General features: G+C 39.0%; 1 pseudogene; it reads right to left on the bottom strand.

The window, feature by feature from the left end:
* Nucleotides 1-322: 322 nt before the first annotated feature.
* Nucleotides 323-975, bottom strand: LOC149192133 (uncharacterized; annotated as a pseudogene).
* Between the last annotated feature and the right edge of the window lie 11,954 nt (nucleotides 976-12,929).

The raw sequence follows: 12,929 nt of genomic DNA, 5'->3' as shown, positions 1-12,929 counted from the left end.
TAGGTCATTGATCAATGTCGCCGTGGATCTGTCATCGCCAAACTTGGTGAGGAACTGACTTTGAAAAATGTCCGAGCTTGTGATGGATCCGGAAGGTAACGAAAAGTACCATGACCCGGCTGTTCCTTGCATTGTATAAGGGAAAAGCCCGACAACAACGTCTTCGTTAGTGACTCCGTTGAGATTAACAGAAAGCATGAAATTATTGATATGTTCCTCGGCTAGCATTCCTGCTTCCGGATTGAATTTAGGCACATTTGGAGCACAATTTACAATCCCAAACAGAAGGATGTCACACTTTCTAGTTTCAGGAAACATAAATTTAACATAGGATTTCATGGAGGAGCTTTATCCTTCGCCTACTTCTTGTAGGAGCAATTTTCATATTTGTTTTACTGAGAGTTCTCATCAATCCTGATGCCGTGTTATCTTTTCGATCATTACGTTTAACCGTAAGCCTGGCTTCATCTTCTTTTGGTTTGCAGTGAAGGCATTGCCTGATCTCCTTCTAACAGAATTGGAGCCATTTGATATTTTGCCATCCATGTTCTTTATTATGGCTGTCTTAGATTGGGTGTTTGAATAGAAATTAGCAGTAAAGCCGCTCGATTGATCAGATTCCACGAAACACCATTCGCACAATTCAATATGATCTTCATAGAAATATCCTCTGCTGCAATATCTGCAAATTCGTGATCAAAACATTATTATTTTTCAGCCAAACAGGAAGCTGTAGATGCCATACATACTAATATAAAACATTACAATGCTAAGCCAAACAGGAAGCTGAAGATGCCATACATACTAATATAAAACATTACAATGCTAAAAAAAAGTGTGTAGTCCTACTTGTGCTGGAAGCGGAATTGGCAATTCCCACACTGAAACAGATGTTCTGCAAAGCCTACATCCCCGCACATACAGCACTCCACCATGGTTTCTCTCCTTTTCTTGGTACAGAGATTTGTATTTGAGACATAGTTCGAAGTTGGGAGTAGATTGATTAAATAATGCTTAGCACTGATATTTGTTTACGCGTTTTACTATGTTTGTTCCGAAACGAAAATGACAGATTCCTTCTCTACAAACGCACCGTGCACGCAACGGGAGTGACTGCGTGAAGGGAAGAAAAAGATACCGGCCATTCTAGGCGTTGATACCTTCTTTGAAGGTTCGCTAGCATATTATTAATTTTCGACGAATAATTAATTGGTTTGCTGGTCAAACTTGTCAATAAAAAGGTATTATATTTTTGTACAATTTAAAAAGATTAATACAAGACGACACATATCTTAAAAAATGAAACTTTTGAGGTAACATACGATGGCTCAAGTGTTTTCGGAGAAGTTTCCGAAGGTGGGGATCGCATTTACTTTAAAGCTACGGGTCAAACTCAATCAGATAGTAATTTAAGATCGTTGATAATTTAAGATCGTTGATTTTTGTAAACAAATATAAATAATGATAAATTAAAAAAAGCTGGTATTGTAAAATGATTAGTTCTTTATTATATTAATATATTAATTATTGGAAGGAAGTGGGTGGGATCAGTCCTAACTGTAAATGAGGTATTGAGGCATTGATATATGTGTGGGCTCAGGAACAATCACAGATAATCAAATAAAATAGTAGGTTTTTATTTCAAGATTATTGTTTTTAAATGTAAATAAAATGAGGATGTTGATTAGGATGGGTGATTCTATGTATTGGAAAATGAAGTATTGATTTATGTGTGCTCAGGAATAATTATAAATAATCAAACAAAATGGTAGGTTTTTTTTCAAGATTATTGTCTTTAAATGTAAATATAATGAGGATGTCGATTAGTCTTGGTGATTTTAATATAATGGTAAGTTAGCATTATTTATTGTTTGTATTTAAACAGACATCTTTTGCTTCTAAGAAGTTTTATTGTAAATATTTAGCACTGTCAACCAAGCGGTAATCTCACGTTTGGAATTCGCTATCCAACACATGTCAAGGTAGCGGGGATATTGAATGATATGAAGTAGGGAATTGGATATGAAGAGCATTAATATTATGCTAACTCGGCACATACCAACCACATCCCATGGATGGCATTCTGAAACTCTTTGCAAAATACCTCTAAATTTAGGTGGGGATAATGGTTGAATATACATGCAGTTTACTGAATAATAAGTCATGGTGATGACCAAGCCTACTTTAGTGCATCTTCTAGGTAAATACCCCTAATCAATCAATGTTAATACTTTGGAGTCCCTAATCAATGCACTAGATATTAGATGTTTACCATTATTGATGAAATATCAAAATTTGTTTTCATGCTCTAATCATATCCTTGATACCAGTGTTGGGTCATGTCTAGGGTCATGGTTTTCTTTTGAATTGGCTTTCCTTGGAGGTTCATTTATTGTTGGGACTTCAAATTATGTGGTATTGTTGTCCTCATTCGCTCCATTCAATTTCCCTTGGTCTAATCCTCTCCCTACATTAGTAATTCTCCTAGGTCTATAATCTATTTCTAAGGAATTTCATCCCTAATAATTTGGAATTTCTCTTATCCTAATGTGATTGGAAACATACAAAACTCATAAACATGACTTACATGTATGTTAATGAAGTATACAGAGAATTTTGCAAGCATGGGGACTTTATAAATAGTAATAGAACGTAAATTTGGTTAGTGACCATGAAGATTCTAGTGCATCACAAAAAATAAGTTGGCGAGGAATCACATTCTACCAACATTAAACAAGATAAAACTAACAATAACTATATTAAGTTATGTAAGACACTATTTATATTAGAATTTTTTTAAGAATGTACAACAACGGCTTTTATTCACAAAAGAACATGACTTGAATTGTGTATTATATATTGTCTAGTTTTACCATAGATTTTACTCATAACTAGTGTTTTTATACTTTATTGCTAATAAACTTCGATAGATCATTTTTGTATTAGATATTATATTATATTTTGAGAATGATTAAAAACACAACCTAATATTTTCTTATACATCATTAAACATACATTTTAATTTTGTAATTGTGAAACCTAAATCTCATAAATAGTGAACACAATGATCAAAAGAGCTCACGATTCATGTTTTCTTAGAATTGCTAATTTTACTTAATATTTAATTCATAGAGATGATGGGGATAATTAGTTTTCACTTAAATTAGAGTTGATTTATCTAACCTAACGAAAATAAATATTGGAATTGGTTCATTAAACTTAATAATTCAACCTTAATAAAGCTCAAAAAAAATAAAACATTAAGTATTAAAATATTAGGTATTAAATAAGGATAGATACCTCCATATGCATGAATCACATTCTTTGGACATTAAATGAGATAAAACTAGAAATAACTATATTATTCACTAACTTTTATGGTTTAACATAAAACCATAAGAGCTTTTCAAAATCCTCAAAAAAACATAATTTTTAACAATGTATAACCATAAGAGCTTTTCAAAATCCAAAAAAACATAACTTAAATATATTATCTAACTTTATTATAAATTTTACTCAAATAATTTTTTTATACTTTATTGCTAATAAATTTAGCTACAACTTTTTTATATTAAATATTGTATTTTGTTTTGAAAATAATTAAAAACCCAACTTAATATATTTTATAAATCATTAACCATGTAAAAACATATGGTGAAATTTTGTAATGGCCAAACATAAATCTCATAAATAGTGAAATACACTAATTAAAAGACCTCATGATTCATGCTTTCTTAGAGTTGTTAATTTTACTTAATATTTAATTGATGGAGACGATTGTGATAATTAGTGTACACCTAGACTAGAGTTGACCTATCTAACTTTATGAAAGGAGGAGAGACTACAATTTGTTCCTTAAACCTTATGACACGTAAGAGATTATTAATATTTCTTTATAATTTTATTATAAAGTGTTCCACAAGCCCTATAGACCAACTATGAATATATGTTTATTCTTAAAGTTCAAATTCATAAGAGATATAGTTTATATATCATTATAGACTTTAGTAATAAAAGAATATTTTCTTCATAAAATAATATAATATATAATAAATATTTATAATGTATAGAGTTAAAACTCAATAAATTGGAGTAATATTTTTTTTTATAAAATAATTATTTTAAAAATTATATAATACATAATAAATATTTATTAAATTAAATATCTGTGGTTTGTTATTAGAGATGGTTGTTTTTTTTCTGTGTAAAGGCTATTCTATTAAGATTAAAAAGAGAAAAAATATTTACAAAGAGGTTTGAACCTCTGAGGGAGCCATAGTCAGCCCTCTGTCAAAAAACCGTTGCAGATATCATTGTTCCTTCTGTTTACAAAAATGGTAGTCATAACCTTAAAACCTGAACAAACCTATATAGACCCAAGACTAAACAGTACAGTACGCTTCAGAGAGAACTCTCATATTACTAAATAATGTCCTTTAACATCATTACAAAAAAGGAAAGCCAAAATAAAGTCCATGAGTGTGAACAACTTCCTGCTGGTGATATCATGTACCATGCACACTGAGAATTACACAAGAGATCCTGAAAACCAAAAACTGACATACTATCCTGAAGCTGAAGCCAAAGGTAATTAAACCTGCTTTGGCTCACCTGTAGCGTTATTATTGACTTGGTCAGGGGAGCGCGCCCAGGTGACCATCACCTCATCTTCAGCTTCCATCAAGTTGCCATCTGGAGGAGGCACGAGGTGCAAAACACTTTCATAAAGGCGCACTGGCTCAAAATATATGATTTTCTCCTGAGGAGAGTCCAACTGAGTGCAAGCATCTTCCTGATGACCCTTTTCGTGCACCGCAGCAGAAACCTTGAGGACAGCATCAGCCAAGCTACTCTGAGAAGCACTGGCATTCTAAGAAAGCGACTGTTCCTTGGAAGCTTCATCTAAGCTGGCGATCTCATCTTCTTCCTCCGAGAAGATGACCGTGATTATAGCGGATGTATGAAGAGAACTGTTTAGGGAGGGACTAGAATCATATTAGGGCGGAGAGGAAGGCGAAGCAGTGGCTAACGGGGATATATGACGAGGCGCGGAGCTACCACGCCCCCCCCCCCCCCCGGCCCTCCCCGGGACCCCGAATTGCTCCCGCGCCTCGGAATGCCCCGACGACGGGCAATAACAAAATATAACCGCAGAATGAAGAAACTAAAGGACTGAGGGTGAGGGAAAAGCAACTCACAGACTAATAGAACCCAAAGTGAGAACCAGACTGTTATATGTAAGACCTAGACTCTGAGCTCACATAAGATAGACCCGGCTTCCAGACAATACCCAACCACGACTGAGTGAACCCAATTCCCAACCTAGACACCTACAACATGGACAAAGACCAAATCCCTTACAAAGATGATGTCGAAGACTGACTTCAGACACTAGACGCAAAAGGCGAAAACTAACTTAGAGCGCCCAACGCCTTCGAAGAGATGCAGAATTGTATACCTGAAGCTGACCAACTGGGAGCAGTTATGAGACCATGGAGGCTTCCCAATTCTCTGGGTTACGCTAAGACTCTGAGACCATGACCACCAGAAGAGACCTCTGCTTGCATAGACCAGAAACACTACAATGATACCTAAAAGGACGAGAGCAAATGAACCATGGAGAATGTGCGCCATCCTGATAACCTCCATCTGCGTACCTCGAGCTCGTGCCTGCATTAATGCTAATTGATTACCTACCTTAAATCGCCTTACCTTGCTTAATTGCTTGTTAGTTGCCGGTTGCGCATGCTCCAACATTAACATCTATTAAAGACACCCGCATCCGGGTTGAGATGGTTGTTTTTATTGCTGGTTTGACAAATAATTTTTCCCACATGTAAGAGAATAAAACAAATATTTTAATAAACATATTTTCCTCTTCAAACATAGTTTTCACTTCAATGCATGACATGAATAATATATTATGTGAAATATTTGCTAAAACAAAAACAACATTATTAACTTTTTTAATTTATATTTAATTTTTTATAAATAAAGTATTTTTATACTCGTTAAGTATTATAAATAATGGAGATGTATATGGGAACATTAAATAATTAAGAAATTATTTATATAAAAAAAAACAAAAATGATATATATCAATATATTATTTAGCTAAAATATTTAAAAAGGAAATAGTTACAACTTTAGTCAAATTAGTTATTTGAAGCAATATATTAATGTTAAAAAGAATGGCACATAACATTTTTTTTCCCATGGAAAAAGTTGCACTTTCTTTATTAATAATGAAATTGCATTTTGCAAAATGCATAGCATATACAATATTCAGGCAATGCTTTTCCTTCTTGCCTAGTCAAAAATTGTTCGCCAATTAAGGCTTTTTAATGTAACATAAAAGTGTTTATAAATATATGTACTGCTCTATCCAGAGAGCCCTGTAGCTATATGTACTGATAAAAAAGTAAACAGTGAGTTCTTACATATGTCTGTCAACCACTGTTCAAAAGAAACAAAATTGAAAAATTACAAAAAGTCATTTGTGTGAAAATGTCAAGTTTCCGGCTCTATGAATGGCCTATGGAAGTACTGATAACAGCTGTCGTCCCTTTCCTCCATAATTAACCAGCTAGTTTCGTCACTTTGTGATGCCTCCTTGGAGGGGCTGTCAGCAGCTGTGTTGTGTTCCCTGTAAATGTGACGGCAAGAGAAGACATCAGAATGAGTTATGAGTCGATGTGTTTCATCCAATATATGTTGTAGAGAGTATGAATTGTGGTGTACTGATTTATTCAACGAGTTACAAATAATTTGAGAATCTCCAAATAGTTGTAATTGTTTGCAGTTTTTGGATAGTGCAAAATGAATGATGTTTTTAATCAATACCAGTTTTGCAAAATTATTTGTTCCCCTTCTCAGACCCATTTGGATTTTGTAAACATGGGAATCAGATAAGTTAAGTATAGCTCCACCCTTGTAGCCCCTCTCTTGTGCTGATCCGTCAAAATAAGCCCAAGGGTGGGAATGATCGATGGGTTTAGGGATAATGTTCCTTTGGTTCTGAGGCTCCTCCTCGTCAGGGATGGAGTTATAATTAGCTAAAATCCTTGAAGAGATAATAGGCTAGTGGGGGGGTCTCTGTAAAAAAATGGCTTGGTTTCTGGCAATCTAGATGGCCCAGCTAAGAAGAAGTGGTACATTTTTTAGTTTTAAAGATTTACAGGTGCACCACACGTTCCAAGAATCCAATAGATGAGGAGCCTGCCATTTCAAGTCAGTAGAGATAGAGAGAAGAATGTCGTTCCAGAGATCCTGTGTGAGCAGGTAGTGAAGAAATAAGTGTTTAGTATCTTCATTTTCACTTTTACAGAGATGGCACTAGAATGGCCCTGCATAAGATCTTTTCATCAAGTTGGTTCCGGTCAGGACTTTGTTGTGTAGTACAGACCACGAGTAATTTTGTCTGGGGGTGCCTTCAGCTTCCATAGGTGTTTCTGCCATGGAGCGAAATCCGGTGGCTTATGTCCTTCCAACAGTACCAGGTAACCTTCCTTGGGGGAGTATGATTCATGTTTAGCATGCGCCCATATAATCGTGTCCTCTCCATCAGTAATCCTAATGTGAACTTCTGATAATGCATTTGTGTAGTGGTTCCATTCGTGTACCCAACATCCAAATATATTCAGAGTGTTTGTAGATTTCCATGCTTGATGTAAGACAGTGGAATGTACCCCATCTGCAATCTGATTGATATGTGTAATACCATGTGCCTGCAGGTGTTCTCGCAGGGCATCTGAGAGTGTATGAGCATTTCTGCAGCCCACCCAAGGGTCTGAACCTATCTGAATCTTAGCCCTTGATCTAATTCTCCAAGTTAATCCATTGCGGATAAGCTCCTTTGATTTGTTAACCGCCTTCCAGATAATTGAGATGTTATTCTGCTAGATATCTTCTTTGATCCAGTTGAGGACACTAGCTGGATGGATGTATTTAGATATAGCAACCTTCTTCTAGAGGTTGTCGTTATTTAGTAGTTTCCACCCGAGTTTGGAAGCCAATGCTTGTGAGAAAGGTCCTAATCTCTTGATGCCACATCCTCCCTAGCGTTTAGGTAAAGACAGAGAGTCCCAGCTCGTCCATGCAAATATTCTCGTAGGTTCGTTCCCTTTCCACAAAAATCTACAGCACAAATTTTGTAGGTGTGACATAATACCTCTGTGAATCCATGCACGAATCATCCAATACACTGGGGTGGCTTCTAAGATGGCCTTGATAAGTACCAATCTCCCTGGTCTAGATAAATATTTATGGTACCAGATATTTAGCCTCTTCTCTACCTTCGAAATCAGCCATGTCCAATCTACAATCCTATAACTGCAAGGTTTTAGCCTGTACCCCAGATATTTGAGGCCCTCTTCCAAATATACCATAACAAAAGAAAATCTTCTGAGGGAAAATTGGACCTCATTTTGAGAACAACCAGTGGCGATAATAGTGGATTTTGATTCATTTATGACCATGCCCATGGCCTTAAGGAAGATGCCGAGGACACGGGAGAAAGCAGAAGTGTCCCCAATATCTCCATTTAGGAGGATCAATACATCATCGACAAACAATAAGTGTGTGAGAGTACAATCATCAATTATTTTGATTCCCCTTATATGCCTCAAGCTGTATTCCTCTCTAATAAGTCGATTGAGGCCTTCCATGATGAGAAGGAAAATCAAAGGTGAGAGAGGGCATCCTTGCCTCAGACCCCTTTATGCATGAAAGAAGGGGGAGGTAGAACCATTTATCAGTACACTAAAGGAAATGTTCGATATGCAACAAAATATCAATTTGATGAATGATAAGGGGAATCCCAGATGGGTCAACAGCATACAAAGATAGAGCCAGTTGACCCTGTCAAAGGCTTTGGATAGGTCAATTTTCAGGATCATGCCTTTCAGGTCCTGGGTCTGAACTGAATGGAGAAGCTCTTGTGTGGTTCCTACATCTTCATGAATTTGACGATTCTGAAGGAAAGTAAACTATACGGGAGAGATGTGGGAAGAGAGGACAGGCTTGAGGCAATTTGCTATGATTTTGGCAATGATCTTATAGATGCAATTACAGAGGGATATGCGGCAAAAATCATCAAAGGAATTTTGTTTGTCCACTTTGGGGATGAGGGCAATAAAAGTGGAGTTGAATTTGTCCCACATTCTGCCTCTCTCCTTGCATTCTTCAATCAATTTCAATAGGTCCACTGCCAAAATGTCGAAGAAAGTAGAGTAAAACTCTACATTCCAACCGAACCGTCCGGGCCAGGGTTCTTATCTTTTTTCAACCATTTAAGAGTAGCTTCAAGTTCTCCCATGCTAACTTCCTTAAATAGTTCCAGTCCCACTTCCTCGTTCACAAACTTAGGAAATATCTGTGCAATGCACATAAACCCTCTCATATTGGCATGAGGAGGCTCCTTGTAAATCCTCTTGAAATGAGTGGTAACTAAAGAAGCGAGCCCTCTAAAACTGTTAACAGTAGAGCCATCCTCCTTCTTGAGTTCCCAGATAGTATTAATCGCCTTTCTCCCATTAGCATGTCTATGAAAGAACTTTGTTTTGTCATCACCCTCTTTGAGCCAGGTAGCTCAGCTACAAAGCCTCCAACTTTCTTCCTTATCCTTCAAAATCTATGCCCTTTGGCGGAGTAGTTTCACAAGCTTATCCTTTTGTTCCTATGAGGTAAGAATCCCCTCTAAATCCTCCTCCAGTTTTGCAATTCCTTCCTCAGCTAATTTGAGAGCTTTCTCATCTTGCTCCTCTTTTCTCCTAGTCCATTCAATAGAAATCTTCTTCAGCTCATACAAATTGCAGGCAAATCCTTCCACTATGAGCCCTTTTGAATCCACTGGGTGAGCCTTCCAGTAATCATTGATTGCCTTAGTGTAGTCAGAATCCATTAGCCAAGTAGAGTTGAATTTGTAAGGGGCTTTGGGCTTCTCATGGACATCTGTCAGCTCCATATAGATAGGCCTATGATCAGAGATTCCTCTTGAGCCTCTCCACTGCCTAATCTGATAGCCTTGATTGACTATGGCTTCTCTGTTAAGGAAGCGATCCAAGCACCTGGCCAGGCTGGCCACTCCAGTTCTATTATTCCTCCAAGTAGGCTAGATCTTAGTCAAAAGGATATTTATTAGATTGTGAGAGTCCAACAAGTTTTCAAAAAATATAGACAGGGAGTCAACCTGGGCATTAGGTCCCGAAGACTCCGCAAAACCCATCGAGAAGTTTAGGTCATCACCGAGGATCATGAAGTCTTCTTCAAAAGTAGAGGATGAGAGAAAATTATCCTAGAAAACCTCTCAGTCCTGGCAAGGCCCATGTATGTTAAAATAGCATTAAATTGGAATCTAGGGCCAATGAGAAGATATCAATACCCAAGCATCCCACCCCCCCCAAACATTGAGCATCCTAATGAAGTGGTTGCAGAACCCTACACATACACCACCCGAGCATCCTATCGCATCCAGAGAAAAGAAAGTCCAACTAGGGAGCTAGGATTCTAGGAGGGGGGAGATGGTGTAGTTGGGTCCAAGGGTTTCTTGCAAGAAAATGATGCCCACAGGTTCTAAAAGAAGTAGGCATCTCAAGGCTAGTTTTTTCCCTGGGCTAACCAACCCTCTGCAATGGAAGGACAAGATCTTCATGGAGGGGGAGGGGATGGGGCGCCTTTGTCTCTAAGACCCCGGGGAATTTTTGCTTGTCTGCTAGATACAATCTCAGCTCCCAGCCTGTGCCTGGCCTTGGAGAGGTTGGAGGGCCACCCACAGGGGAGTTTATGGAGATGGGGAAAGGAGATAGACCCAAAACCAACTGCATCCTTGCCTAGTGAGCAAAATTTAGATCACGTCAGGTAACAGTGGTCCTTACTAGCAGAGAGCCCCAGGGAGGAAAGGGGGAGGGATCCTAGGAGGGAGGGCCAAGTGGGAGAACCCTAGGAGGGGGATACCACCATAGGGCAGAGTAACGAGGGGAGGGGAGGAAAAGAGGGGGAAGGGAGGGGAGCAATGGGGATAGAAGGGGAAGGGAAACACAGTGAAACACACACTGAGGGGGAAAGACCATGCGAATGCAATGCAGAAGACAATATATCATCAGAAACAACATTAACAGTGAGTGGGGAAGAGGGAACTGTACCCACAATGAGAGCCTCCACAGACGCCGCTCGAGCTCGCGTCAACGGTGGAGAGGGTGGTCTGGGTGGAGTGTTCCCCCGCTTCTTGCTGGGACCTAGATTTGCAGCGACACTTATCTTGGCCACTTCATGTAATGGTTTTTCCTCCATCGGCTGCTCTTCCGTGGTAGAAACTGAGGTTGCCTGAAAATGCTACTCATGAACCCTCTGTACCTGGCCTTTGTTGGGGTTCAGAGGGCAGTCATGAAAAACATGATCAACCTTGTGACAATGCCGACATCTATAGGGTACCTCCTCATAATCCAAGACCTGCTTTCTAGTAAGGTTCCGCCACTGGATGGTAATGAATTCCTGCAAACCCCCACGAGTATCCATATGCACCAGGATTCAAGCATAAGACATCTTCCCCGTGACAAGGTAGGACTTATCTGAACCCATATATGAACTGAGAGAATTTCCAATCCTCTTGAAGATTTCTTCCGACCAAAAATGAGGGGGAAGCCTAGGTAGCGTGACCCAGATAAGCCCTATCCCAAGCTGTTCCAAATCTGGGTCAAAAAGTGGCAACCATCTTTTCAGGTGAACCGAGGCGTTTTCAAAATTCTAGTAGGAGGAAAGCACCCAGTTGGTATGATCTGGCTGCGCGAAACAAACAACCCACACACGAAATTCTGTACGGTGGGAAGATCGGCGAGTTTATGGCCCCAAACTTCATAAACCCACGCTTTTAGTCTTTCCGCTGAGTAGTTTCATCCTCGAATCCTGCCAACTAAGACTCGATCTACAATATCCATAGACTCCGCCAGCTAAATTTCTTCTTCTAGCTGAAGGATGGCATCATCAGTCTTCGATCTGAAACACTTAACCTTATTCCTTGGTCTTTCCTCCTCAGACTTCCTAACGTTAGGATTAATCGTAGATGGAGAACCCGGGGGGAAGTGGGAGAAGGGGCATTAGCGGGAAGATGACGGGGGGAGGGATTGACAGGGGGAGGGGTGGGATCTTGAGTCAAATGTTGCGACGCCGGAGGTGATGGAGTTGACGTAGGAGGAACAGATGAGGGACCACCGGAAAGGGGAAAATAGGAAGGGTTAGCCCAGGATACCAGGGGATTAGGGTTTAGGCAGCCAGGTGCAAACCCTAGCGAGGAAGAAGAGATCGACAGGGAGGAAAGGGACGGCCAGGTAGGGGGAAGGTCTGGTAGAATGACCAGATGACCAAATAGCCCAGAGACCAGAGGAAAATAGATGATGGTCGCATTCGCCTCGCAAGTGAACGAACAGTGGTTTGCCCTGGCTGAGTGTGGAGTAGTCCAAACAGAGCCTTCCGGTAGGGGATCCTCTGAGTAATCTATTAACTCAAGGACCATAGTTTTTTGAAACCGCAAACGCCAGCTAGCTGTAACCAATAGAGAAAGGTGGAAAATAGGGGAGACAACCCTAATAGAGCGTCTCAGCTTAAGGTAAACCCAGAATAGTAAACCGCAGTAAAACGTGCTCCAAGCCTAAAGAAATGGGAAAAAGTGAGAGACGCGTCTAGGTACCAGTCGACGTGGATATACTGATGCCTGCCACCTGTTGTAGAGATTGGGCTCCATGTACAATCATCTGTATTCTCCATCACTGTCGAGCTGGAGGGTTTCCATCCAGTTAACCTTGGTTAATCTTGCTTATTCTTAAATTTCCCATTGCACATAATATTTTATAATAAATTATTTGAAAATTACTCCTTATGGTCTCTAAAAATAAAGTATGGATAGATTCAATGTTAATCCATGGATTAATATGGTT

This window comes from Pinus tabuliformis, chromosome 2_2, assembly GCF_031772625.1.
Source record: "Pinus tabuliformis cultivar Carrire ecotype Pingquan chromosome 2_2, CPIR1, whole genome shotgun sequence".
NCBI lineage: Eukaryota > Viridiplantae > Streptophyta > Pinopsida > Pinales > Pinaceae > Pinus > Pinus tabuliformis.
The sequence above is the reverse complement of the archived record's forward strand: the minus strand, read 5'-3'. Positions and strand labels throughout refer to the sequence as shown.